Source organism: Natator depressus, chromosome 10, assembly GCF_965152275.1.
Source record: "Natator depressus isolate rNatDep1 chromosome 10, rNatDep2.hap1, whole genome shotgun sequence".
NCBI lineage: Eukaryota > Metazoa > Chordata > Testudines > Cheloniidae > Natator > Natator depressus.
The window spans coordinates 71,056,930-71,081,318 of NC_134243.1; the positions used below are offsets into that span (position 1 = coordinate 71,056,930).

General features: G+C 42.4%; 1 protein-coding gene across 1 annotated transcript in view; it reads right to left on the reverse strand.

Annotated features, from left to right (window-relative positions):
- LOC141995350 (A-kinase anchor protein 13-like) overlaps window positions 1-24,389 on the reverse strand; it is a 150,600-nt gene that overhangs the window by 107,109 nt on the left and 19,102 nt on the right. Inside the window, exon 2 of the mRNA XM_074966494.1 lies at window positions 18,589-18,646. The gene's annotated coding sequence lies outside the window, so the exon portion shown is untranslated. The remainder of the gene's footprint in view (window positions 1-18,588; window positions 18,647-24,389) is intronic.

Below are 24,389 nucleotides of genomic sequence, written 5' to 3' on the forward strand. Positions count from 1 at the left end.
AGGACAATGGCATTTTGGGATGTATAAGTAGGGGCATTGCCAGCAGATCGAGGGACGTGATCGTTCCCCTCTATTTGACATTGGTGAGGCCTCATCTGGAGTACTGTGTCCAGTTTTGGGCCCCACACTACAAGAAGGATGTGGATAAATTGGAGAGAGTCCAGCAAAGGGCAACAAAAATGATTAGGGGTCTGGAACACATGACTTATGAGGAGAGGCTGAGGGAACTGGGATTGTTTAGTCTGCAGAAGAGAAGAATGAGGGGGGATTTGATAGCTGCTTTCAACTACCTGAGAGGTGGTTCCAAAGAGGATGGTTCTAGACTATTCTCAGTGGTAGAAGATGACAGGACAAGGAGTAATGGTCTCAAGTTGCAGTGGGGGAGGTTTAGGTTGGATATTAGGAAAAACTTTGTCACTAGGAGGGTGGTGAAACACTGGAATGCGTTACCTAGGGAGGTGGTAGAATCTCCTTCCTTAGAAGTTTTTAAGGTCAGGCTTGATAAAGCCCTGGCTGGGATGATTTAATTGGGGATTGGTCCTGTTTTGAGCAGGGGGTTGGACTAGATGACCTCCTGAGGTCCCTTCCAACCCTGATATTCTATGATTCTATGATCCAGCAATCATCCCTCCATAATTCCAATTATAATAAACTTCGGAGCTAAGGGTGAACCATTCAAGAAATATACATTTGCTGACGATGTTTTAAAGAAAGTCACACCAGTGAACTGGTGGAAGTCACCTAAGCACTTGGATTCAGAGACTGTTGAAGCGATAATCTCACTTTTAACAGCAGTAGCTTCTTCTGCTGGTGTAGAAAGAATATTTTCTTCCTTTGGACTAATACATTCCAAATTGAGAAATCATTTTGGGACCTGAAAAAGCAGAAAAGTTTGTTTTTCTTTTCCAGATGACGAACAAACAGGAAAATGAAGGTGAAGATGACAGAGATAGCTGCAGAAGCCAATATTTTAAGTTTCTCATGTTGACCTGGCTGACAGTCGATTTAATTTTTGTGGTTTTTTTTAAATATTTCATTTAACTATTTTACTTAAAAACAATTTTAACAAAAACAAACCTGATTTTAAATAACTTGAATCTTTAACTAAATTCAAAAATTCATATGCTTGTTTTGTTAAAAAATTATGCTTGCTGTTGAAGAAAAAAAATCCAGAATACATAACATTGTTATTCTAGTTAAATAAAACAAACAAACAAACAAACAAACAAACAATCTAAATGTCTGTCTGGTGATATTCTCCTCCTAATACAGCATGGCAAGAAAATCCTCCAAATATTAACGATTAACCTGTTGAATTGGAGATAGTTCACCTCCCAGTGACTTCATAAATATCCGCTTCAATTACCTTTGGTAAATGAAATAACCAGTCATTCACAGAATCATAGAATATTAGGGTTGGAAGAGACTTCAGGAGGTCATCTAGTCCAATCCCCTGCTCAAAGCAGGACAGACACCAATTAAATCATCACAGCTAGGGCTTTATCCAGCTCGGCCTTAAAAACCTCCAAGGATGGAGATTCCATCACCTCCCCTAAGTAACCCATTCCAGTGCTTCACCACCCTCCTAGTGAAACAGTGTTTCCTCATGTCCAACCTAGACCTCCCCCACTGCAACTTGAAACCATTGCTTCTTGTTCTGTCATCTGCCACCACTGAGAACAGCCTAGCTCCATCCTCTTTGGAACCCCCCTTCAGGTAGCTGAAGGCTGCTATCAAATCCCTCCCTCACTCTTCTCTTCTGCAGACTAAATAACCCCAGTTCCCTCAGCCTCTCCTCGCAAGTTATTTTCGTTGCCCTCCGCTGGACTCTCTCCAATTTGTCCACATCCCTTCTGTAGTGGGGGGGGAACCAAAACTGGACACAATACTCCAGGTGTGACCTCACCAGCATCAAATAGAGGGGAATAATCACTTCACTCTATCTGCTGGCAGTGCTCCTACTAATACAGCCCGATATGCCATTGGCCTTCTTGGCAACAAGGGCACACTGCTAACTCATACCCAGCTTCTCATCCACTGTAATATCCAGGTCCTTTTCTGCAGAACTGCTGCTTAGCCAGTCAGTCCCCAGCCTGTAGAGGTGCATGGGATTCTTTCATCCTAAGTGCAGGACTCTGCACTTGTCCTTGTTGAACCTCATCGGATTTCTTTTGGCCCAATCCTCCAATTTGTCTAGGTCACTCTGGACTCTATCCCTACCCTCTGGCATATCTACCTCTCCCCCCAGCTTAGTGTTATCTGCGAACTTGCTGAGGGTGCAATTCATCCCATCATGCAGATCATTAATAAAGATATTGAACAAAACCAGGACCAGGACCAACCCCTGGGGCACTCCGCTTGATATCAGCTAATACCGTTTTTTTTAATATAGCTGTAAAACTAATCTGAAAAATTTTCAAAATAAATCACTTTAAAAATGTATAGTGTGTATCTTCTAAAAATGAAGCCTACATCTATCTCTGAGTTGTGAAGAATATGTATTAAGGTTATAACAACCAACAAGAATGCACTTTTATGTAGATATCCATGTTTAAATTGAGTCTTCCTGACTAGTGATTTAAATCATGATTTACATCAATTTGATTTAAATCAAATCCACCCTGGTGGTAAGATAGATTGCACTATTCTCCTCTCTTTTTCCAACAGTTGCTATTAACGGCCCCAGCAGGGCAACATGTGACATGGAAAAATGCAGATACATTTTTGGCTTGGGTGCCTCTGTTGCGGCCTCAGAGTCATGAGACAATGGGCCCACATAAAAGCACTAGAGAAGAATGCAAATTCATTCTTCTTTTGATTGTAAGCATGTGTTTCTTTATTGCACAGTCCTGATGTGCCTCCGCACAAAGTTACGGACGGAGGAGGGAGGACGCATACCCAAACAGAAGCCTTTCTGAAACGGTTCGATATAAACCACTTGTTCAGCTAACAGCAGCGGTGTCCAGACTGTGTCCATCCCAGAAGCACATAGGCAAGGGGCCTGAGAGCTACACCGAATATGCATAGAATGGAGCAGACCACAGCAGCCCATAGTTAATCTCCCCTCGGATCTAGAGGCAATGTTGCATGCTGGGACCTATATATTCTGCACGCCACACTTGTTAGGAAGATGTGGGGGTGGCCCTTTGTCACGCAGCAGAATTCTACAGGGTACACTCTGGACAACCTCAATTGGGGTGAGAGGAGAGAAGGAGAAGGGAGACCTATGCAAACTCTGCTAGTTCTATTATGTATAGGACCAGAGATCCCAACCAAGTCCACAGTGCTGAGCCTTTCCAATGATGATGTTTTGTGGGGATACAGAGGATGTTTGTGTACATTTGTATGTAAATGCAGTTTACACTGAGATGATTCCATGGCCTCAGATGTCCCAAGGAAATTCTCCTGACAAAAACATAACCTGTGCTATGGAGAGAAAGGCTGAAAATACTCCTCAGTCTTAACCCATTATGACTGATAAAGGACCTCCAGATCCTCTGTAAACTAAACCCATCCCTTGTGACACTGCTTAGAGCCAATCTGGTAAACATAAGATAGGAGGGAGCGTGAGAGCAATTTGGACTCTGGTCTAAATAAGAATGTCTCAGGGCTCATCTTTATCGCAAGCTGGGGGATACTGCCAATGAGAAGCTGTTCCCACACTGCATCATGGCCTCTGCCTACAGAGGCAGCCCGCAGGCAAAAAAGCCTCGTGCCAAGCAAGCTGAGAGAGAAGTAAGGGAGGCAGCAAGCATTACCCTTCTAGCAAGAGCAGCGGGCAGCTACCGTCCGTGGCTCAGGAGACCCTTTGAAGGGAGTACATGGAGTGTGAGTGAGAAAAAATAGAGGTCGGTAGAGCCAGAATAACCTGGCACCTGCAAAGAGCACACTCCGGACTGAATCCAGCTGCTGTGTTAATTTCTAACCCACCTTGAGAAAGACTCCTTTATGCCCTTTCCCCTGAAGTAAGGAAGCTGAGAAACTGACTGCTTTGTTTTAATGTTCCTCAAAGGTGCCAGCAACAGGTAACTCCCACAAGCCATCTCCTCGTCTATAAAACTAGCATAATTCTTTGATCACCTTGTTGGCTAAGGGAAGAGAAATAGTTCCCCTTCACCATGGGGATTAACAACTGCTGCAGCAAGCCTGTGTCTTTGTTCTCAGGTACACCATGCTCTGGTAGAAGTCTTACAGCTAAAAGGCAGTGGGGGGGAGGAAGGGGAGGGGAGAGAGACTCCCTCCTAAAGGAGAGAGAAAATTCTCATGTAACTTTGATGAGAATTCCTTAGCACTTTCCATACTCAAGTATATAGGAATAATTTTGAGGGAAATGGGTGGAGAACGTGAACCATTTGCTTTGGGAGGGGCCTTTAAGAACATGTATGGTACTGCATACCACATTTCACTGGATGGAATAAACATCTAGATTAGAGCCTTCAATTTTTAAAAAACAGCAAGAACGTTACATACTAAAATATTACAGAAAAGAAAACACACACAGGTTTTGTGCAGTAAATAAATCCATCAGAGAAACTGAGTCATATCCCAGGAAGTGCCCACCTATTCAGGGATGCCCTCGAGCGTGCTAGCAGGAAGCCTAGGAAAGGATATACCACAGCAGCAAACTGGGACCCTGGCAGCTAACAGGGGTGGCAGGAAAAAGCATTAACAACTCATCTGGTCCTGCAAACTGAGCTTTGGTTCAGTCTGAACAAAAGGCGAAGTTTCAAATTAGGAGTAACATTTTCAAAAGCACCTATGTGACTTGGGAACCTACGTCCCATTGACTTTCAGTGAGACTTACCCTAGATCTTCATTTGGTTGAACTCTTTTGCCCATCCCACACCATCCATAACTGCAACTCAGGCGGGCGGAGTTAGGGCTGATGTTGGATCTTACAGATGGCAGCTTGCTGCGCTGGTGAACTGAGACCATTTTCTTTTTGGTTGGTTTGGATTTTTTTGGTGCAAGGCAAGATGAATCACATCACGTGTAGTCCCAGTGCAGGCACAACAAGTATATTCCACCTCCTCACCATTATCATTTACTGTTTGTTTTACAGTAGCACCCAGTGGTGCCTCTCTTGCTCTGTAGCTACACAAAAGCTATTCCCTCGCTACTAAAATCACGTCACCCATTCTGAAAACTCTTACTGGCCTAACTCTAGCGTGCACACATACAAAAACGCAGATTACATTATCATTTCTTAGCACCAACTCTAGCCTGAATGTCTTTCTTCCAAGCCCTGGGCTATAGGCAGATGGGCCTTATGCAATAAGACCAACTTCCTGCCTGGGCAAGTTCCTTCACAGTATGTTTTTATTCAAGAACACATAGGTCATACCTCCTGCAAGCCATAATTGCCACAGTAGCTCAAAACAGTAATCATAAAGGCCAAAAGCTTCCATGCAAGAACACTCACTTCTGTACTGCTGTCCTTAGGAGCCATCACTGCAAATCTGCTGAAGCATAGGTAATGCTAAAGAACATGCATCTGTATGCTCAAGTAATTCCTGATAGTGACAGGACTCATTTCCATGCTTGTGTGAAAAGAAGAGGACTCTTCACCTGGCAACAAGCCCCACTTAAAGTGCAAGGCACAGATGCAAAACAGTGTCATGCTGGACATATCAAAATTCCTCAAGTAGTCCAAGTATTGTATTGCATATGGGAGAGGAGCAGACAGACACTGGCAGTCTCCCAAGACAAGGTCCATTTTAGGAATGCAGCTGTTCCTATTAACCCTTTCGCTGGCATTTAGGATGGGTTTTATTGGTGGGGCAAGGGGGAATATGAGCGAGATGAACTAATGATTGTTTATGTAAAACACAGCAGCACTTCTGTAGAGGAACTCTGGAACCACCAGCCTGCAAAGGGTTTAATTCAGTACTATTACTATGGCAATGGGATCTAGGGCCAAATTCATCCCTGAAGTAACTTCAGTGGGATTACACCATGGATTAACTCAGCCCCAAGAGGTTAAATTAGCCCTTGAAAAGTGCACAAAGTGTTAAAGCCTTTACATAACAGAGAAGGACTCAATGCCAAAGAACATGTCAGAGTGGGTCCTAGAATTACAATATGCTAATGTGTCCCCTTTACCTTTGTGCACTCAATTATAAGGTCATCATATCTAGGACCCACTTCCACCTGCCCAGGACACAGACCTAAGAAGAGGGATCTAATGCGTAGATGCTTTTCAAGTATGCACTAGTAAAGTTAACGTTACACTAATTCTCCTCTTCCTTTTAAACACTGTGTGTTTTGTTTAACATGACTTTTAATTAACTGGTTTGTTAATTAGGGCAAGGACAGTCTGCGTGTAAAGAATGGGGCCATGGTTTTACTGAGTCACCCATTGAAATGACTCAAGCAATTTGTTTTAGTACAAAAATACTTGAATGTCATCACGGAGCTAGAGAGACACGGTAGGTAAGGTAATATCTTTTATTGGACCAACTTCTGTTGGGGGAAGGAACAAGCGCTTTTGAGCTTCCCAGAGCTCTTCTGTAGGTCTCCGATCTAGCGATTAAACAAAAATTGTTACCAACTCACAAAACATATCCCAGGATCCTGCAAACAGCAGCACACATTTTTCTTTATCACTCCACATTTGGTTTTTGGAATGCTGTTTTACACACCCGTAGCCAAGGCTACCGCGCTATGCCAAGGAGCTCAATGGCTTTTAGAAAGATTAACTTCTTAAATAGGCATAAATGGCAAAGATTCAGCTACAGCCAGCGACAGTGAACTGAAGCAGGCAACATCATGGAAGGGGGGAGGTGGCGGTAGCACAGGGAGATATCACGTAACCTCCTCCTGAAGCTGATATAGCTGTCTGTAAGATCCACTCAAAGCACCGAATTTGTTTGTAGTTTGTCGAGTGATATTCTTCACATACCAAAGGGGAAAAAAAGAATTTAAAAAAATAAAGAGAGAGACAACTGGCATTCCATTGTAAAGAAAACTGGCAAAAGACAATACCTGCAAGCGAGCGCCAAGAGTAAGCACAGAAAGCATCTAAAAACATAATCCTAGCTGCTGAGGAAGGAGTTCATGAAACCTACTGCCCCTCGAGAACTCTGGAAAGGATAGAAGCTCACTGGGCCCCTTCTGGGCACTCAGCTCAGAATTTGACCCAACAATTCTCATCAGGGTCAGAAACTCAACCCCAGACCCTCTGGTAAAAAAAATGTTCATTTTATGAGTAGACTCCAAACATCTTGGGGACACTGAGCTGGAATTAACATGAACCCCCGTATAATCACAGCATAAGGGCATTTAACAATATCTGAACTAGTGCTACTGTAATTGTGCTACCAACTCTGCCCCCGCCGCCCCTCGTGAGGGGAACAAAACCCACCACCCCCACACCAGTTAGAGAGCCAACCCAACTGACACTTGAACATTCTTATGTTCTTATTCCTCATTATTTTATTTTCACACACTGAAATTCATGAAAGCGTTCCAGCATTAATCAACATTATTTTTTTTCTTAGTGAATGGAACAAGCATCTAGCCCAAGATAAAGTGCAGCTCTGAATGTACCTTACAGCATAAATATCCAGGAATGAGACATACGAGAATAAATAGCTGGCACTATATCACAACTCATAAGTGCCTCACCACCACCCACGGACTGCTAGCTGGGCTGAAAGAATTACTATGTAGCTAGATTCCTTTTTGTCACTCTGTGATACAGGCAAACTGAACTAGAGTATATAGGAACCTGTCGGAGACTATTCATGCATATTTTCACTCATACACCAAACTCTGGCAGCTTGAGAAGAAAACCCCTGTGCTCTGTAACCCAGCTCTATTCCATTTCATTTAGTTCAAAGAGTGTGACGCTAGCAGGTCTGATCAAATTCCTCACTTGACTCAGGCCAGAATGAAGGGCTCAGCCGAGCAGGGGAAAGAGAGACCAAGTTATATGATCCTTTTCCTTTTCAAAGGATGATTCAGATGAACATCTTTGTCACAAACCAGAGACGGTATCACTGGCACCAGACTCTGGCACCAGGAGGTTTCAATTTGGTTTGAGCAGAGGGTTTTGAGCTAGCCAGCTTTAACCAGAGTAAAAGATTTGATATCACCAGCTCTCTCGGGAGAATGCCCAGTGTTATTTTTTAAGTGTAGGTAAAATAGACTACAGCCTTTTAAAATCCTACTCATCAGCTTGCCCGGGGCAACTAGAAAATGTCCGCAGGTAAGTGCAACCATTGTGACCGACTTCTGCAGATTACTGATGTTTAATTTAAATCATCTAGCACTGATGATGGTGGGAGGGGAACCCTTCTAACAAACTGAGCGCGGACTAAGCTGCACCAGCCAGGCCCTGAAAAGCAATTGTTACACTACTGGGCCTGTAGAGGGAGCACCACGCAATCTGCCTCAAGCAATTGACCAGCTCCTGCTGAACCCTCCCCTCCCTGGATCCCTTTACCTGGGCAACGCACACTCTCACCTTACCCCCCAGACAAGGTGAGGTCCAGAACACGCCTGCCTTGAAGCATCCTCCCACAGCCAGCCCCAAACGCTGCTGCCTCCTCCTATCCAACTCCAGTGAGCCCCCGTTCCCAGGGTTAGGGAGTGGAACAGGACAGACCCAGCACCTATCCCACTCCAAGGAAGGCTCAAAATTTCCAGCAGCCCCATCTCTAAAATAGGAACGAGGTAAAGCAGAACTCCCAGCCTTTCTGCAGGGCCTGAGGAAGCAACCCTGCAAGTGAAGAGGGGAGGTGCCTGCCACCAGGAGATGACTCGAGGCCTGACTGGAATATGGAGACCACTGCAATTCTACATGGGTGGGAGCAGGGCTAAGATGGTCACTGATTCTGTGGGGAGGCCCAACTGGGTTAGAGGGATTGAAGAGGCCACTACGTGCCTTAAAGAGCTGCTGCTGAAGAGAACAAGCACTGGTAGGGCAGGGAAGAGAAATACTGAATTTGCAAGGGAAGAGAAAAGAGGACTGATTAACTTGGAATGGAAAGAAAAATAACAGACAACTGTTACAGAAGGAGAATGGTGAACAAATGGAGTGGTAACTGAGTAGGTGGGAAGAGGACTGGGGTAAGGTAGACTGTGCATGATGGAGCGAAGCGGTTGAACAGTGAATTTCAGGTGGTGAGAGTTTGCAAACGAGAGAGAAAAGATGTATGTGCAAGTAACATACTTTACACTTCTATGTCACTTTTCATTTAAGTTGCTCAATAAAACAAATTAGGGGTGTATATATTTTGGTACAGTCTGATTACATGATCACATATTCCCCCTTTCCTAATCCCAGAAGAGCCCCAGCCTCATCCAGTAGCCAGGCTGCATCAAGCTCAGTGAATTAGACTGCTGTTCAATATTTAGTTGTAAACTAATTGTTTGATGTGTGGCCCTAGGTCTTACAAAAAGCACACAAACCAATCTCAGTATGAGTGAAGCAGTTTCCATGAGTCCTGTCTTATTCGCCCTCCCAACTGTATGCTGATGAAGGCAGAGATCCTACATAAAAAGTAGTATACAGTTATGTAATTAAATAATGCATCACTGTTTATACACACAGAGGTATCGACAATAAGTTTGCATGAGTGACTTTATTTCTGGCAGTTCCAGACTTGAAGGCTACACCTCATAACCTTAATATCCTTTTAAAGCAGGTTTTAAAAAGGAATTTCTTAGTATTTTTAAAATAAGTAAAAAACAAAAATTCCATATCATGCACAACTATTTGCTAGGCACTAGCAGAATAGTCCCCGCCCCCGTGCTTAACTTCCCACTTCAAAATTCACCTTTACGTATTGTATGGAATACAGCAAACATCTGTCAAGCTTACCTATATGTTAAACATGCCTGTACAGTGTCAATGGAACACCAAGAGATCATTAATTCATCCTATGATGTAGAAACAGCATGTATATGAAGAGTACTTTTTTAAAATCCTTATAAATTAAACAGATTTTCAAAGGAACAATGAAGTGTATATCAGCAGTCTGGGGACTATCTTCCTATTACATTTCAAGTCTCTATCACCACTTGCTGACAGTAGAGAACTTTTTTTTCCTAAAATGGCAAAATTATTCTTCCACTACTCATCATTCTCAAACAGCTCAACTGTTAATTCTTCAAACTTTCCAAAAACAGTCACCTCTAGGCTATGAACAAACATGCTAAATTCAGCCCCAAATTTGTAAGTGCCTAAATTCATCCTTGACATACTTGCAACCAACTGAAAACAAATTAGAATGAAATTCTTTGTGCAACTTTAACTAAAGGTTGCATCACTCTACGATCTACATAAAATCTCTTTTTGTCAGTTGGTTAACTGAGGCATAGAGCAGTTAAGTAATTTGCCCAAGGTGAATTCATTTAAAGCAGATACCGCTTTGTCTCTTTCACTTCCACTTACCACTTTAACAGTCTCATCAGCACACTCCTCATCCCATTCTCCGTAGCTTCTCTTGAACAATCTCACACTGATAAGTAATGAAGGTAATTCACGTGCAAAGAACATGCTGATGTGCCATGCAAACATCCAGTTTATTTTTTAAGACGTGTACCCAATGTGGCAATACTGCCTAACCCACAAATCCAAAGGAAAATTATATACATGCTAGAGAACATCTTGTTTTTCCTACGTGGCAGAGCAATTTCTTGATAATGTGAGGGTATCAAAGTCAGCTAAAGAAGAGACCTATTATTAATTAATCTAATCCAGCTCTCTTTGCCAATATAGGGCTCCCTACAGTATGTTTTCCAGGGCTTTATGCAATCTAGTTTTAAGGTTTCAATATGGAGCACTTTCTTTCAAGAGCAGATACGATGGCAAAGACGATTCAGGGATGGAACCTGTGAAGTGCCGAGCAGCCTCAACTAGCACCGATTTAAAAGGTCCTCTGTCAGTCTATTTGTTGACCCTATCTAGCCCTATCGTTGACCCTATCGTTTTTAACTGTAACCTGTGCCCACCACTTGTGCTCACCAACACCACAAACTTGTGGCACACACCCTGCTCTAAACGGAGTAAGAAACAGAGAAAGGCAAAAATGAGATGGCACTCAACCAATTCAGAACTTTTGTAAGAAATGGAAGTGCAACTCATGCACAGCAGGTCGACCTTCTCCCCTAGACAGGGAACCCGTCTTGTTTTATGAAAGGCATATTGTATATCATTGTTTTATATCCTTATTAAACATACCCGATTTATCCAGTGGTGTGTGTAATGTATATAGCTATATTTTATTTCTAGAGCTTTCTAAAAAGGGGATGAGCGCAAAATTAGCTTCAAGGGCTTTGACATGGATTTATGGCAAAAGGAATCGTTGCACCTGACTGCTGCAGGGGCAGCTGAAATAAAACCTTACCTGACTAGTTTAATTTAGTATGAATACATCTATTGGGACATACCTAGAACTCCATATATCCTATAGGAATATGCACAGAATTCTATAAAGCCTTCATTTTGCAATAAGCTGTTACCCCTTGTTTCTTGGGGCCAGAGGGACTGGTCACAGACCTGCAGATGAAGTACACAGAACTTAGCATGCAGAACCTCTGAAATCACGGAATAAGTCAGGTGTAGACTGGGCTCAGTATTCAAGATTCTCTCACACTCAAAACGTTGGCAATGGGAAATAGCTAGATTAAGGACAAACAGTGAGGCTTTGTCTACATTGCCACTTTCAGTGCTAAAACTTAGTTCTTCAGGGGTGTGAAAAAAACACTGCAGAGGCGAAATCTAGTCATAGCTGGTCCTTTTTAATATAATTACACTCAAAGCAACCTCAGATGTGAAGTCATTTTGTTTTATTCAGGGAAACAGTAAGATGACTGAACAGCTATTACGTTGTGCAGTGTGAGATGCTGAAATAAGAGAGATGTGTTTGGGGGAGGGGAAAACAGGCTGGAGCCTGAATCCTCTCTCTCATGTTATTTGTGCAGGTCAACCCACTAGTCAAGGCTTTCCTGATTAACAGGGTTCTATCTGAATAAAGCAAACATTCAGTTACAGTGCCTATGGCTCTGTGTTCTCTTATAACTCATTTATACTCACAAACATGAACAGGTGAATGGTTTAGTAACTGCAGAAGGCACAACTTTTGGAAAAAAAAAAAAACCAAACCTGTGTGACAGAAATCAAAACGGTGAGGGATTTGCAAAGGAGGACAGAGAAGAAAAAGCTCAGGTTCTGTTTGTTTTTAAAGATGGAGAAGATGCTAAAGTTAAGGCGGCTACATATGGTATTTACTAAGCATTTATATAAACAGATTTCATTAAAAATAGAACTATTCCACTATAGGCAGCTGCTCAGTGAAGCTTTATTATAGCGTGTGATACACACATAAACATTAACATTGCTGAAGAGTCAAAAAGTCGATTTCTTTTTTGCAAAAAGGCATCTCCAAAGACAGGTGAGAGCCAGCCATTTGCCATCACAGTATATGAACCCACTCTAGCTGACCAAGGTTTGATTTATTTAAAAAATAATGTGTTTTTAAACCATATAAAAGAAAAAAGAAAAAAAAGAACGAATGTTCACATTACCAGTCACTGACACGAGACTCAGGAGGGAAATAAAGTCAATATCGTACTTTGAAATGAGTAACTTTTTGTTTCAGTCCCACTGCTGTACACGTCCCACCTCCTTCTCTCCTGAACACATGTGGGTATGAAACCTAGACAGGGAAGTTACACTGCAAAGCAATTTTCCTTGTGGTCCTCCATCTGTTTCTGTAATCATCTGTTTCCACCTGTTGTCTCTTGTCTTATACTTAGATTGTCAGTTCTTGGGGAGCGGGGGGGGGCGGCGCGGGGGAAGAACTCTCTTTGTTCTGTGTTTGTACAGAGCCTTGCACAATGGGGTCCTGATCCATCACTGGAGCTCCCAGGAGCTGCCACACTACAAATAATAGTAACAATAACTGCACTAGACTCTGTAAGCACAATGACAAAGAGCTAAAATTTGGAACTGTAAGTGAAATACTATTGGCCTGCTATTTTCAGTAGCTTTATCAACACTTGTGCTGCTGCCTACCCTCCCAATACACAGGCAGTACAACAGTCACTTGCCTCAGGTTTTTGTGGGCAGTACAACACACCAGATATTGAGAAGGAGAGAAAAGGGTATTAAAAACAGCAGCTCTGTGAGTGATCAGCTGCAAAACTAAGAATTTACTGATGAGCTGAAGACCTTTGATACCGATAAACTTTGATACTGAAGAAAGATGATCTTCTTCACTCTGATGCCAAGTGGGTCAGACAAAGGAAGCATCTCAGCAATCTTCCAAGTCAAAGCAGAGGGGGAAACGAGTAAAGTACTACATGAGCAACTAAAAGGAAACACATTTCTGTCCACTTCATCTTATTATGACCCATCACAAGTGGGCAAGGGTCATCTGTGGCTGTGACATGAACACAAAGGCTTGCATCTAGAGCAGGTATTTGGAGAATGGCACAGCAATTATTTGGGATTGCCATTATGGCCAAAAACAATAAAATAAAAAATAGAATACCAACCTCCACTGATTATGTATGCATTGTTTCTTTAAATCAGTAGCAGGAAGACAGAAATGGGGGCCTGAGAAGGTGCTACACGGAAGCTCTCCAGCCAAGCAGAGAGAGCTGGTAGTTCCAGGGATGAATTTTATTAAGTAATAAATGAGGATTATGTTCGATGTTAGAATAAAGCAATTCTTGCTAGACTTTTTACAGTCATCGCATGAGCGATATTACATTTATATAGATATTTTAATCCATTATAACTCTACCTGGAACACTTACTGCACGTATTTGCAAAAAAGGACTCTCCTCTACCACATAAAACAACAAAATAAGCCACAACAACAACAAAAGAGCACAGCAGTTCACACGTGCCACAAGAGTCTCCTTCTCCAAATGCACATACAGAACCTTCCCCGAGGAGTTTACAATTGTCCTTTCTCAGGCCTCACATCACTTGCTGTGCTTTGGGCCAAGACTGTCTCCATATTCAGGGATGCATCTCTGTCACAGGGTAACCTCACTTGCCCAAGTGGTCAAACCTAAAACCAACTAAGCTTTCCTAGGGTTATGCTTATGGGACTTGGAAACCCTCCATCTGCCTCAGCAAAATAAAAAGATCACTGGCTGCAACAACACAACAACATGTTAACCATAAAACAATAGACCCTTTGGCCAACATGCATCCTACCCTGCATTAAGGGCAAACATGTAATTTTCTACTATGTCTTTTCCAAGACACATCCAGTCTCTGTTGGATCTGTGGTAAGGAGAGACTCCCTTCAATTTTAGTTTTTCTTTGAGTAACCAGTAGGGCTTTTCTAAAACCTTTGGAATTAGGAGGAGAGGGTAGTAAGGAGAAGGTCTAGAAATGATTTATTCCTGTCCACAGCATAGGTGCATGGCCAGGAAGATTTCAAGTGAATGCCTTTAAAATAGTGGTAGATAGAGCATTAGAGTAGTTAATTGCATGGACTTAGCTGAGGAGATGCACAGACAACTAAAGTCAAAGTCCAGTAATGAGCTATTGGTCTTCTAAAGAAAATACAAATGAGGAAGAATGGAGGGAATTCTTCCACTGCCTCCTTTGGGAATCAGCTGCCGAGCCAGAGCAGACATTTCATTGGTGGCCCCTTCAATGCTTCTGATGAGAACTCCCACGGAAGAGCTAGAGCTGCAAGAGTTAGAAGGGAACTCAACAGGAAGGAGCACTCAAGGTTCCCCTAACACACACTCTAAAATGTACATATTAGTTTCTGTAGTGCCTATCGCCATGGCAGCGAGGCCCATTAACAAGAGGTATCACTCCCATTTCTAAATGTTTTATTACATTAAGTGATAACCCAAAAATGACCCCTGCAAACATGTATAACCCAAAGATTTTACAACGAGCATTTAAGCTTGCCAAACTCAGACCTTTCCAAAGGGAACAGAGATGAAGTCTCAAGTAAGGACATCCTGGAATCAACCTGAGGCTACAAATATAATGGCAAAAAACAGGACTCCTAATACACAACCAGTCACAATGCTGCAGCTCCACAGATGGTACATATGGATCCTATTCTGCCAGCGTACACAAGGCCCGTGAGTGTTACCCTAGGAACTCCATATATTATTTGACAGGGTATGGTATAGCATGAAAGAGAACTGTCTACTTCTCCAGAGAAATTTCCAAGCTAAGCTACCCTAAATATGAGTCTTGAGACACCTGAAAAACAACCTCCAGAGTCCAAGAAAGCTCTAAATAAGTGGGCAACCAGCTCTGTGGGTTTTGGAGAGAGGAGGCGTGCCCTAGAGGTACCCAGAAACCCATGAAGAACCTGCTGCAGACTCAAAGTACAATGCAACAAGAGAAGAACTTCCATCCTCATCCTTCAGTCTGCACCTTAAAGCTGGGAGTTAGCCCAGAGCATCTGTATAAAGCAGACAGAAAAATTTTAGTTTAGGAGCCAGAAAATATACAATAGGGTAGAAGGTACATAGAAGGAAAATCCTCTTCCATTCCATAGAGAGTTTAACATGGGTAATCCGATGAGCAGAAACATGCTTGAATAGTCTTGGGCGAAACCATACCCTGGGAGCAGGAGCTAAACATACTATAACCACAACAAATTTAAAACAAGGACCTTCAGCAAAGCACCATGACAAATGTGAATTAAAAGAAAGAAGTAATGGCCCTTCATAAAGGGTAGGGCTTTATCAGGGCTCCACTGTACAAAACAGAGACCATCTACATCTAATAGCCCATTAAATCTGTTACAAATAATTATTAAATCAAAGAAGGAAAAAACAATGTCAGCCTTGTGTGTGTTCCATTGTTGAATAATGACAGTGTTTACCTTTCTAGTGTAAAGCATTACCGCTCTGGATTTAACTTAAAAGCAGAGCAGATGACAGATTTAATTATGTCTTTCCCTCTTAACTACAGTGTCTGGGTTATTTATTAACTAGGCCTGCGTATATTCATAGATTTGACTTGCTATATATACGTAGGTACAAGGCTCTGCTTCCCCACTACATTTAGAATGGCTGCCTGGGCACTTTATGCAATCTTCCTTTATTAATTTGCATGGAGTTTTTTCCCTCTGGACCAACTCAAATGTCAATACAGCCTAGTCAGAGCTCAGGAACTAAGCAGAGCCAGGACAGGTCAATAACTTAGATGAGAGACCACAAAGGAAAACCAAGTAGTGCACTGCAGATGTGTTGCAATGGCTCCGTAGGCGTCACTCTTCTCTCTAGCTGTGTCCACACTAGCATTTTGTTGTTTGACATCCCAATTTGGAACTACCACAGGGTGATAGCACTGCACTAGCACACACTGTATGAAACAGGAATCTTCCCTCCTAGGAAGGAAATAGTCGGAGCTGATTGTATCCTCTCTTATTCTGTCTAAGGGTAAAGCTTGGGCTTGGAGTTTGTCAGCCATAAGAGCTGAGGCTGGAACTTGGTTCCTTCTATATTCCTACTATTTAGGGCTGTACTTGACTGGATGGAGAAGCTGGGCTTGCTCCTAAGGGAGGCAGATTACAGAAAAGAAGCAGACTGGCTTTTGCACAAGCGAGCCTCTGGAAGGGGGACGGAAGCTGCCTGGGTCATCTAAAGTACTAGGGGTCAGTATTTTAATGACATTCCCTGCACCTGGCACCTCCCACGCCCACAATGAACTCAGGGAACTCAACACGCTAGAACAAAGGATCCAGAATACCAGCACATAGCCTAATTGAGTCCTGTGCCCTGTCATTCATTCAAGCTCTTCATAGCCAGGAGGTATCTGGAGAGACTCCTGTGGACTGGTTTTGGACACTGCCATTTACAGGGCTCTGTCAAGACAGCTGTTCTAGATAAGTGCGATGCAGAGGATGCTAATGTATCCAACCACCACCAAGCCCACGGGAGGTTCATAGAGAACCCTTCTGCCCTGTGGTCTATCAGGTCCTCCTGAGAGAAATCAGAGTATAGAAGGAGGCTGCTATTGAGTTCACTTTGGGATGAGAGAACCACAACTCCTTGAGGCAGTCTTCTAGCCTGTATGCAGGTTTCTGGGTAAGATGAGAGCCACACTGTGCATGGAACAATTTGAGCCAGCACTTTGGAAACAGAGAGGTGGACAGGGAAAATGAGTTAAGAGGGACCTTTTTGCAGAAAGTCAGGAAACCCCATGACCTTGCCTAGAGCCTTGTCTGGTTTGATTGTTAAGACTTAATATGTGAGGAGTCGCTAAGCCCACTCCACAGGCGCTATTCTCTGCAGAGGAACATAGAGCGGGGCGGGGGAGGGAGCAGACCGGAGCACAGTAGTGGTTTGTTCTACACTTGGATCCACCTGACTTTCCTCAAGTCCGGGGCCTCAAGAGTCAGAGGGGCCTCGGAGGAATAGGCTCTGCAAACCCATGGGGAACACAAAGAAGTCCTTAGAGAGGTGGCAGCAGAAGCAAGGATGGTGAGAGAAAAACCTCTCAGCCACTTTAAATGAAAAAAGAAAAGCCATGGGTCTATCTATGTAGCACTCACCACTGCAGTATCTGAGCACCTAAAGACATGAATATGCAGAACTTACGCAATTTTTTCCAATCTCTGCAAGAGCTTGTCTAAGATTTGAAACCAGCCACTCTTGCATCCTGTGTGACACCTGTACCCCTAGGGCAACAAGGTACCCTGCAAGTTTGGCAGCCTGACCCTCTCTTCAGCATAAAGCCCAGAAAAGTACAATGTGTTGCAGGTCAGTCCTGAGGTGCATTGGCAGAGCTGTGTACTGGAAGCCTTCCTGCCTATACAGTGGGCACTTCAGTAGTGGACCCCCATGTTTGGCTCATGACAATAAGCCTTTGTCACTTAATAGCAGGAAAACAGAATATGCCCATAAAATTAGAAAAACTAGACAGCTGTAACTCTGAATTCTGATTGAAATGAACCATGAGCACCCATAAAACACAAGAACAGGGACAGCGTCTTCATTGTTCAACAGAGATATGATGTGAAATACAGCAGTTTGCGTTGTCAGAGGATACACTGGAATTTTTTTGTTTGTTTGTTTGAATGAATCCAAAGATTCAAAGCTAAATTGCTGAGCTTTGCTCAATTTTGGATCAAAACAATTCAAACTTGTCAAGTTTCAGATGATTTGTTCTCAGCACCAAACATTCCTTCCTGGAGAAGAAAAGTGGTTCACCTGAAAAAGTGGCCCAAATATGCAAATCTTGGCAAATTAGGGCTAAGTTTTCACAATGAAAATCAGGTCCCCGTCCCATCTCATTACCCCCTCCCCCTCAGAAGTCTGGTGTATCTCCAATCAATGATCCCTTTGTAAATAGCTATTGTGGCTAGCTGAAAGATATAAAACTCTCTATTTTACAACTGGATCCTTTTGAGTTGATTATATAAACAACATTTTCCAGAAGAGTGAGAAATTAAAAGATCACTCCCCTAAACCATACTACAAGCATTATTCTACTTATGTTTAATACATATCTCGAGACTTATTTAGCCACAGCTCACATGGGCAGCCAGCTGGCAGTTTACAGTTACAATAAAACATACCATAAAAGTAAAACATGGAACTTGAACCTGTAAAGACAAAAAATAATCTTGTTTCACTTACCTAAGCAAAGTTCTCATCAGAGACACACAATTTTCTGATATTAAAATCCAAGGGAGACCTGAAAGAGAGAAAAAAAAAGTGCCACAAATGAATGAACCATTTTAATTTCACATACCCAGAAGAGACAAAACAAAAAGGTCAACAGCTTCAAAAAAATAAATCACTCCATTATCATACATTTCAAGCAGACTAACTAGTGGAAAGGACACTATTCAGAAAGCCAGCATGTCAGAAATAAAGGATCTGATCTTCCATTGCATTACACAAGTTTTATACCAGTGCAAGCCCACAGAAGTCAATGGAATTTCCCTGGCGTAAAGCTAGCATGGGGAAGCTAGCTAGCTAGAGAACCAGGCCCAAAGCATGTAGCTAAGCTGTGTCACTGCCATGTTCAGACTTTATTTAATCATTGGCTTCTTTCTTTTACGAGCCAGCCGTGCTCAAGAGTGGAGAAAGGAGTAAACAGACAGCCGCCCAGCCTGGAAGGGTGTGGGGAGGAGGGAATTGAAACGGTCGGTCATTACAAATATCCAGACACTCCCAGACTGAAATTCCAACAGAAACATAGGAAGGCCCAACATTCTGTTCAATATGTGGAACCTTGCAGTCTGCGGAACATATCACATGCATGTAACCATGTAAGTTTTTAGCATTCAAAAATGCAGTGGAGCTGTAGCAGGCATTAGGAAGGCAGCATTGGTGGCTGTATTAGCTCTTCCAAAATGGATATGATGTGTGTGTGCAGATAGATAGGTAGATACAGATAGAAAAACCGTCTGAGGCTTGTTAGGATCCACTACAAACAGAAAAAGAAAGTAAATAAGATGAGATTGACTGTATCGGGCCACTAAATTGACATGGGTGTTTAATAGTTAGTTGAAGAGGGAGAATTCTTTGTTCCCAGTATTAAAATTTGCACGGCTGGCCCTAGTTGAAGGACCATCATTCACTACTCTGGTACAGCTTAGTTAGGCTGATCTTCCTCTCAGACAGACAGTGCATTATCAGAAGTTCCTGCTATTCATTCTGCTTCCTGTTCGTTAGTGAAAGCCCCTTTTATAGCTGCTCTTAGAGAGGTTGTTAAACCATGGAAGACTTTGGGATACAGCAGATAAAGTACTTAGAATTATTCAAGAGAGGGCAAAGGGAAGTTACACTGGCTGGTTACAGCTGCGCCAAAACTCAGAGATAAGAATCTATTTCTTTTCTTCTTAGCAGATAAGAGAACCAACAATATTGCAATCAGAACGAGAGCAGCAGTGGAAAAAAATATGCTATTTTAGTTATCTACAGCTGGGATTTAGATTTGATTTAGTTTTAGTTTGCATTAGCCAACTGAATGTGTTTGGCTGGTAATTTATGTACACATGCTCTGAGACCAGGTGTGCTGAGAGCATTATTAAAAATCAAATAAAAGAATTAAATTGAGGGTTAGGGGGCAACTCACCAACCCATACAGGAAGACCCTTTCTGCTAAATATTCTCCAGATGAAGTCAGTTCATGAATAATTTTCAAGCTCAGAGCCTTTTTGCCACTGACTTCAATGGGAGCAGGACGCTGCTCTCAGTGTTTCTTAAACCGTGTCAGGTATCAGCAATTCCAAGCAGTTATTCTGTAGATTTCCATATATTATTAAATGACTGTTCTCTATGAAAAAACCACCACCACAAGCCTGGTATAGTACTTGACTGTTCAGAAGGCCATGAAAAAGCTGAAAAGCATCTGGAAATACTATAAGGATGCTGAAAAATTACCTCCCTCCTCCGGCCAAATTCAGATCTGTGGCTTTTAAACAGGCTGTTAAAAAAAAAGTAACAAACAAACACGGAGGTTTGCCATCATAATATAGCTACAAAATTATCAAGATACAAATGCAAGCACTTCACAGGATTCCAAAATGGGGATTTGGGGAAAAGTAAATTGTTCACCAAAAGTTAAGACTAACGCTGAAAGATATGAAGGTAACGTCCACCCCCAAGAAGTCAGCCCAAGACTCAAGAACTCAAACCAGATCTACAACCCTCAACCACTGCTCTATCCATTCAGAACAACCTGGCAAATCCTGTTTGAGGTATTCCCTCAAACCACAGTGAACGGAGCAAAGCCAGCAGGACATAGCCTCATGTTTTGGATTATACAAGACAGGAGCATTTTTCCTGTAAAGCATAAGGTGATGTGTTATTCCTCAGACAACTTTGCTGCCACAGTGTCAGAGAAGACAGGCAAACAATGTCCACCTGTGAAAATGATGGGAGGGGATAAACCAATGCTCAGGTTACAACAGGCCCTAAAGGGGATGAGCCCCAGGTCCTCACCTGGAAGGTGAGGGTAAGTGCCAGAGAAGGAGAGTATCTCTCTCTGTTTAGTGGGGTGGAGGGGGATTGCCTAGGTATGGCAGTTGAACTCCCCCTGTGAAATATGCCCAATTTATTATACAGGGTTATTTAGTTCAAAATGAGTCTTAGGATATGTCCACATTGAACCCAGGTCTATGGGACCCGGGCTTGTGGACTCAGTATGTCCAAGTCTATACTTAAGCAGCCACACTGTATTTAACCCTGGATGTACAATTGCCGGACACAGGCCTCACAGCTGTGCTAACATGTCCGTACTGTACTAGACAGACCTTCTGATTCAGGTCTGTGGCTTGACCTGTGTCCACATGACAAAATGACTCTGCTTGGATTCAAGTCACAGCAGGACTCAGGCTCTGACCCACGCCCCTAGCAGGGTCCTAGGACTCAGGTCCAGAGTGTTTACTGACCTGAATCAGACCGAGTGTGGACGGAAAGGGGACTTAGTCTCAAACATGAGTCAGAGCCCAGGCTTAGTGTGTAGTGTATACATACTCTTAGAGGTCTTCAGGGGAGGCCCCTCTTCCCCAAGATATCAATAGGCCCCAGAGTAGACAGCCCCCATCACTTCATACTGACTCTCTGCCTGCCTCCAGCATCAACAGCATCCTTCCCTCCCATGTGATCTGTGGCAGGGAGGTGACGGATTAACAAATGAAGTAGCACAAGTGTAATAGCAGAGCTTGCCATTAACACATCTGCTCCTTCAAACCGTTGTGATGAATACTATTTCAGAATGGTGACACCTATTAAAGCATGTAGCTACAAAACTATCAAACTGTCAATTTTCATTCTCCAAAAGGGGATAAAATACACCCACACTTTAAAGTTGCTATTAACAAAACTTTAGGATTTCTGTATTAACTGCAACGCAAACCTACAGCAACGTTCAAATTAATATAATTTCTGTAATTAGAAAAGCATTTATAAATGGGAGTCAGGAGCTCTGCTACCGATGCACGTGTCCTTGGGCAAATCACCTAGGCCCATTTTATTTTAACAGGTCCATTAACTTTGGATGCCCAGCTTGAGACACCTATGTGGATTTTCACCACATGCACCTGCAGCACCCACTAACTCAAGCAGGCGTTGCAGATGCTCTGTTTGCGGGCATCTGGTTTTAGTGGACATTTTTGGAAATGGTGGCTTTCATTTCTTTGTGCCCAAGTTTCCCCACCTATTATATGAGGATAATACTACTCACCTAGCTGCATGGTGTCTTTGCGAGCCCACATATGAAAAGTCCAAAGTACTGTTATACATGTATACAATATACAGAAAGGCTTAAGCATATTCCTTCATTTGCATCTTGGCACTATTAGAGCTGAATTTATCAAAACAAATCAACGGGTGTTTCCTAGAATAGAAATGTTGTAATGGGATGACACGATGGAGCTTGTTTGTTCTGTACATTTTGTAAGCTAGTTGGTTCTGCCCTGGCAGAGTACAACCCTTGTTGCACCAATGTTTAATTAAAAACAATTAGGCAAGAACATCCAAACCTTCCCGCTTGTTCTCAGAGAGCAACACCATAAGGTTATCCATGACAGCTGTGCAACCACAGACGTGCATTTTACCCCATTAAAAGGAACAGCCCTGAGTTCTCTAGCTCAACAAGTAGCTTTGAGCTTGATGCAGAGTAAAATTCTATGCCCTGTGTTATCCAGGAGGTCAGACAAGTTTATCATAATTGTCCCTTCTGGCCCCAAAAGCTATGAGTTTGAGGTTTTAACACAACAAGATTTATGCCCATTGTTCCACACCTGGATAGCACAAATCCTGCTCCATTTCAAAAGCTACCTTCTGTCCCAGTGATGGATACAAGAAGTCTCAACCAGAGAGAGCTTCAAGTGCTCTCTTGTATATTACTACCAGCATGCTCTTCTGGTTCACAGTTGTTTCAGAAATGCTGTTATTCTGAGAATAGAAATGTTGATGCTTTGGGGGAGCACTTAGTTCTTGTTCACAAGCCTGGTTTACAAGCCTAGTTCTTGGTTTACAAGCCTGAATTGTGGTAAGTTTTAGAACGCCTACACACATCCTTTTCTTAGCTTCCATAATCTTCAAAATCTAATATTTGGAATAACTGGTACTGAAAGAAGTGGAAGATATTTCAACAGTAGTTTCTTTGTCACTAGATGAATTTGCTGCAGTACACTGGTTTGTGTTTACAGATGCAACCAAATTTTCTGCATGCTTTGCAAGGATCACCAGTGCATTATTAACTAATGTGAGTGTCTCCCTCAATGATAATGTATTCATCCTACAGCGTTTAATGGTAACAAAGTTCCATTTGTGCAGAAAGTTTCCCACAAACCAGGACTCACTGGGAGATGTAATTTAAAAAAAAATTGGAAACCAAAGTTCAGATTAAAAGGTGATTATTTAAACAGACTGTGCTCTGAAATAGTCAGAGCAATACCAAACAAGGATTTTACGCCATGCCAGAAGAAGGTAAGGTAAGGTTACTAGCACAAAATAAGGTTAAGAGCAAACGAAACAGTGTGCACAGAAGAGAAAAGTTCTGTAAGACCCAGAGTAATGTCTGTGCAACGCATGCAATGCTTTTCAGCTCTACTCCACCTTGAAACTGCTTATCTAGTACTTCAGTATAATTTTCTGCTACTGAGTCATACATTTTCAATCCTCAACTTTCTCAGTACTATCAGCGTTCATGCAATCTCCTGCTGCCTATATAAATCCACATTCAATATAAAAAAATTAATATTGCAAAGATCTCAAGATCTCCTAAAGTTACTAAATACTGTTCAGCTTTTGAAGGCAAATTCATAGCAATACTACCAGGGTTTTGTTGGAGTTTTAAACTGGATACGAAAGTCATCCTAAATTTTGGAGAGTTTGGAAGACAGTCTAATTCTAATACATATTCATAGCACTGTACAATTACATACTATCTTCCTCAAGGTTACAAAAGAACTTTGCAAACTAAGGCCATGTCTGCATTTAAAACTTTTGCTGGTACAATACGGTTGGGTAGGAGAATTCCTCCCCTCCCCCCCCCGCTTTTAGTTTGTTTGTTTGTAAGAACAAAACATTTTTAGACTAGCAAAGCAGCTTCCAAAGCTTGTTTTTGCTGATAAAACTTACTTTGTTTTGGTAGCTGGTTTAAGCTATACCAACAAAAGCACTACTTTGCCAGAATAAGCTGCGTCTACACTAGGAAGGCTTGGAAGGTATAGCTATACAAGCAAACCTTCTCTAGCATAGATTAGACCTTCAGCTCTGCTCCTGCAAGGAGATACATGCAGGCTAAATTCTGTGCTGTGCTCACGTAGGGTCCCAGTGAAATAAAGGGAGCTGAGTAGGGGTCTACCTGTAAGCATCTCCTTCCAGGACTAAGGCCTGAGTACTGAACTGCAACTACCTCTAGGGTGGAATGCAGCTCTTCTTTAACAGTGCACAGGAACATTATATAAAGGTTTAGA